Source organism: Lactuca saligna, chromosome 3 (assembly GCF_052625555.1).
Source record: "Lactuca saligna cultivar CGN05327 chromosome 3, ASM5262555v1, whole genome shotgun sequence".
NCBI lineage: Eukaryota > Viridiplantae > Streptophyta > Magnoliopsida > Asterales > Asteraceae > Lactuca > Lactuca saligna.
This window is the reverse complement of record NC_136419.1, coordinates 188,108,970-188,114,783: the sequence shown is the minus strand read 5'-3', so window position 1 is coordinate 188,114,783 and position 5,814 is coordinate 188,108,970.

Here is a 5,814-nt window from a genome sequence, read left to right as displayed (position 1 = left end):
GCGTCAGTAGAGCGATCCAAGGCTTCGGTGTAAGTCTGGATTGCTGACTCGATGAAAGCCTTCAGCACAGCACCCCCATATGCTTTACTGTCAGCTAGCAGACTGTCGAGTTTTGTGTGAATCTCTTGAAGTTGTTGACTTGACACAGGGGTATCTGTATCGGTGTCGGTAGGGATCCGGTAAGGGCTGTAATAGATGGAATCAAATTCATCATCATCACCCCCTAGGGTAGCACCGGAGTTGGAAGATGGAGAAGGGGAGGATTGAGGGTTGATGACCGGGGTTTCAACCACAGAAGCAGCCCCCGTATCAGATACGTTGACCGTTACTGGTGGTTGGGTTGTGGTTATGGTGATAGATTCTGTGATAATAGGTTGGGAGATAGAAGATAAAGGTTGAGAAATGATGAAAGGAATAGTGGTTTCGGTTGTGGTTTGGGAAATTGATGTTGGAACAGAACTTGAGATGTTCTGTTTGGGTGATTGGGTTGGGGTTGAAAATTTTGGGAAAGAAAGAGGAGAAGGAGATTTGGTAATTTGGGGAGATTTAGGTGGGGAAGGTGAGTTTTGTGGAGACGAAACGGGTGCAGTTTCGGTTTGAGGATTAACATCTGGTGGGGTAGGTGAGTTTTGTGGAGACGAAACGGGTGTAGTTTCGGTTTGAGTATTAACGTCTGGTGGGGTAGGTGAGTTTTGTGGAGACGAAACGGGTGCAGTTTCTGGTTGAGGATCAACATCTTCTGTTTGGGATGGTGCATTCTGTTTTGATTCAGAAGGAGATCCTTTGGCTCTTTTAGCCATCTTCTTGACCTTTTTCGATCTCGGCTGAGAAGGTGCCTCTGCCTCGGATTTGCGTTTGGAGGACCTTCTCTTTTTCTCCTTTTGGGGTGCGGGTCCCTTCATCTCAGCCTTCTTCTTTTTGGTCGCTCTTTTGCCCCGGTTAGCAGGCTGATCCAGAGCCTCAAGAGCTGCACGTTGTTCCTCGGATAGAACCCTAGGAGGCAGGGGGGTTCTTGAGCTTTAGTCCGCCATAATCTTGCTGTGGGGCGTGACACATCTGTACATGGACTCAGGGATTAGTCCATAGTGGAGGAACTTACTTGGATCTGAGAGAATGATTTTCTTGGTGTGGTATGTGGCAATTGAAGCCATAAGAACATCCTTCATGACAGGGATGTCGAGAGAATCAATGGCTCTCCTGGTGATGAGGGTCCAAAACCTGGCGCATGAAATTTCTGAGTGCCTTGCGGTAGAGTTGAGACTCTGAACCACTTGAGACCAGAGAATCGACCCATAGTCCAGATTGATCCCGTTGTAAAGCCCATACAGCATTGTGAGAAATCCTTTGCTAGTGGTGTCGGAACCACCACATCGCTCCGCTAAACCCTTAATTAAAAGGGTAAGCAATCCATTCCACTGAGATGGAAGACATGATTTCTTGACTTTTCCAACAGATGTTAGAACATCTGTATACCCCATCTCGTACATCATCTTAAAGATTTGGGAGGTTGTGATGAAGTCTGGTGAAATAACAGAAGCATCTACGGCAAGCCCTAGAAGAGAGCAAAACCGTGCTTTGGAAACGGAAGTCTTCTTGTCGTGAATAGAGAAGTAGATACGGTCTTTGTGTTTGTCATAGCTTGCTGTGGAGTAGACTTGAGATAGCAGGGAAATAGGAACTGCCTCCACCTGCGTTAATGCCAATACCAATGGGGAATATGTGAGGCATTCCACCACGTAGAGCATATATGAGTCATAGACGTATGGAGACAACTCTATGATCATGTTCTGATTTGGTTTGATTGCAAGAAAAGAAGAAGAAGCAGACTGATCATGAGTGGAAGAAGAAGTCGCCATTGTTGAGTTTTTGGAAGAAGATGAACAGGGGCAACTTTTTCAGAGAGATAATGCTTTGAGAGGTAACTGCCAAAGAACACGATCACGTCTTATTTATACCGTTCTCAGGAGAGAGAAAATCGTGATGATTAGGAACCCAAAACGTCGCCTGAAAAAGCGCGATTAGAAGTTATGGTGTATTCAATGAAGACGTCAGCACACGTGGGGCTGAGACGAATCCTTTGCACGCGCCCAAATCTTTTTCGTACCGTTTGAAATCCCTTGTGCCCTTGTTTGGTTACAGTTGAGACTTAGAACCATGTGCCAAACAGTAATTAGAATGTGGGAAAATAATTCCGTGCATAAGAGTGTGAAAGACAAGGAAATAAATCGAATGTGTTTGGTAGTGCGTGTTGTCTAAATAAAAGACAGAAGGCAGAAGATGCCGGGCAAGAATCGCTTCCTTCAGAGTCAAGAGAGACCTGAAGAGTTTGTGTGGTTTCCCGAGAAATACGATCAGTTGTTTTTAGAGAAACAATGAAAGGCGTCTTCTGATGATGGCTAAGAGGTGGCTGAACTCAATCCAAACCTTAAGTCTTGACATAAAACTTAAGTGTTGGTAGAGTTACCTGTGAGACCGATGTGATCTGTTGAACAGGTAGGTGGGAAGTATTCTGTGATGGGAATGATATAGACAGAAATCTCAAAATAAATTAAACTGGATCTCTTTGGGAAGAAATGTCTTAGGACGAGACAGTTTCATAAAAGATCACTCATAAAGAAGATTTCCAAGTAAAAGCTTGAGTTAATAACTCACCGTCAATTCTATTTAGGTGTTGGATTTTGGGTTTCACTTAGAACGTGGTAATCGAATCTAAGATCATGAACTCAGATGTTGTGCAACCATAAGCCTCAGTGGTAAAGACTGAGAGCATCAAGGGTTACTTTAGGGAGCGAATGTAAGTGAAGAAGTTGAAGAGATGGTTAAGAGACCGAAAGTACCTTCTGCTACATAAATGGGACAAAGCAGAGCAACTCATGTTTCAGATGAGTAAAAGAAGGTAGCTCTAGACCGAATATGAGAAAATGGCCTGATTGGGAAGAAACGATAGGTATTGATCGAATCATTAAGGCATGCTCGAGGTCATAGAGGCTTGGGACAACATACAACAGCATGCTTCTAGGAACGTCTAACTAGTCTTATAAGAGAAAAACATACCTGGATGAACGTTCCATAAGGCCATACTTGTATTCACTTGAGCAAGAAGTACATATAAAATATTTTTGAAATTTTGAAATTTACTTAGAGATAAATAAATGCTGAAAGACAAAATATTTTTGTTAATTTTTAATTTTCTGAAAAAGGAATAAAAACAGAAAGATAAAATATTTTTGTTAAATTTGAAGTTTCTGAAAAAGAAATAAAAAAAACAGAAAGACAAAATTTAGACAAGGAAAAGTAGTAGAGATTAGGAAGAACCGAGCGGTTTGATTGAATGAGTGCCTATCTTGTAGAGACAGAGAGAGACCGAGCGATCTGGTTGATTTGGTTCCTTTATGTTACTAGAGCAGAGAGCAACAGAGCGTTCTGCTAGGTTCGGTTCTTTGATTTTGCCAGAGCAGAGAGTAACCGAGCGGTCTGGTGGATTCGGTTCCTTGATTGTACTAGAGCAGAGAGCAACAGAGCGTTCTGCTAGGTTCGGTTCTTTGATTTTGCTAGAGCAGAGAGTAACCGAGCGGTCTGGTTGATTCGGTTCCTTGATTGTACCAGAGCAGAGAGTAACAGAGCGGTCTGTTAGGTTCGGTTCTTGAATTTTACCAGAACAGAGAGTGACCGAGCGGTCTGTTAGGTTCGGTTCTTGAATTTTACCAGAACAGAGAGTGACCGAGCGGTCTGTTAGGTTCGGTTTTTGAATTTTACCAGAACAGAGAGTGACCGAGCGGTCTGTTAGGTTCGGTTCTTGAATTTGACCAGAACAGAGAGTGACCGAGCGGTCTGTTAGGTTCGGTTCTTGAATTTTTTTTTTTTTTTTTTTTTTTTTTTTTTTTTTTTTTTTTTAAATAGAGACATGAGGATTTGGGACCGATTCTGCAACCATCATGCCTAAGCCTTGCAATATCTGATTGAATGATGCTTCAGGAAGAGCTTTTGTAAAGATGTCAGCCAGCTGATCAGTGGTTCTTACGAAGTGAACTTCGACATTTCCATCTTCCACATGATCTTTGATGAAGTGATACCTTAGTGCTATGTGTTTGGTTTTGGAGTGTTGCACTGGGTTATGACAAATCCTAATTGCACTTTCGGAGTCACAATATAGTGGGATCTTCTTCATATTGAGTCCATAGTCTCGAAGTTGACTTTGGATCCAAATCACTTGTGATGTGCATGATGCGGCTGCAATGTATTCTGCTTCGGCTGTAGATAGCGACACGCATGTCTGTTTCTTGGATTGCCAGCTAACTAACTTCCCGTCAAGAAATTGACATCCACCGGTTGTGCTTTTTCGGTCGAGTCCACATCCTCCAAGGTCAGCATCAGAATAGGCTTGAACGAAGAAGCCTGAGTTGGATGGATACCAAAGACCTAAGGAGGTGGTTCGCTTGAGATATCGGAGGATGTTCTTCACTGCAAGCATGTGAGGTTCACGGGGGTTTGCCTGAAATCGAGCACAATAACACACAGAAAACATGATATCAGGTCTGCTAGCAGTAAGATACATTAACGATCCAATCATTTGACGATAGAGCGTGATATCAACAGCTGGTTTGTCTAGAGATGGGGTAAGCTTAGTGCCGAATGCCATTGGGACTTTGACTTTTGAGTCTCCCATCATACCGAACTTTGCTAGGAGAGTCTTCGTGTAAGCTTCCTGATTAATAAAGATGCCTTCGGGTCCCTGTCTTATGTTTAAACCAAGGAAAAAGTTAATAGGACCCATTGAGCTCATTTCAAACTTAGTCTCCATCAGCTTTCTGAATTCAGCCGTTAAGCTTGGATTTGTGGAGCCAAAGATGATATCATCGACATAAATTTGAACTATCATAAGGTGGTTACCTTCCTTTTTGCGAAAGAAGGTTGGGTCAACCGAACCTTGTTTGAATTTAGACATCTTTAAAAATTTTGTAAGCGTTTCATACCAGGCTCTCGGAGCTTGTTTAAGGCCGTACACAGCTTTATCCAGAATATAGCAATGATTTGGATGCTTTTCGTTCACGAATCCAGGAGGTTGCTCTACGTACACCGTCTCTTCAAGTTCTCCATTGAGAAATGCACACTTGACGTCCATTTGGAAAACTTCAAAGTTCTTGTGAGCAGCATAAGCTAGGAATATTCTAACAGATTCTAGCCGAGCTACTGGAGCGAAAGTCTCTTCGTAGTCTATCCCTTCCTCTTGACAATATCCCTTGACCACCAGACGAGCCTTGTTCCGTATAATATTACCTTCCTTGTCCATTTTGTTCCTAAAGACCCATGTGAGACCAACAACCGAAGCATCTGGAGGAGTTGGAATTAGGCGCCAGACTTTGTTTCTTTCAAATTCGTTCAACTCGTCTTGCATTGCTTGAACCCAATCAGAGTGGTCGAGAGCAGTGTTAACTGTCTTTGGTTCAACTTTTGATACGAATGAATTGAACATGCAAAATTCTACCTTTGAAAATAAGGAAGTCTGTTTTGCCTTCAGTTGTGATCGGGTCAGAACCTTTTCAGATACATCCCCAACTACTTGAGAGACAGGATGATCTCTGGTCCATTTGATAAGAGGAGGGTAATTTGGATCAACGGTTGGGTCTAAGTCGGCATTGATTATTTCTTCTAGTTCAGATTGGCTATCATAACCAAGTGTCACATCGTCATGTTCTACCTCATTTGGTGTACTTTGGAAGATATGAGGTTCATGTGATTCTAGTGGACCTGAGCTTGCTGGTGTTGAGACCTCTTCGATTGAAGTTGAGGAATTTGGCTCCCCCTGGACTTGAG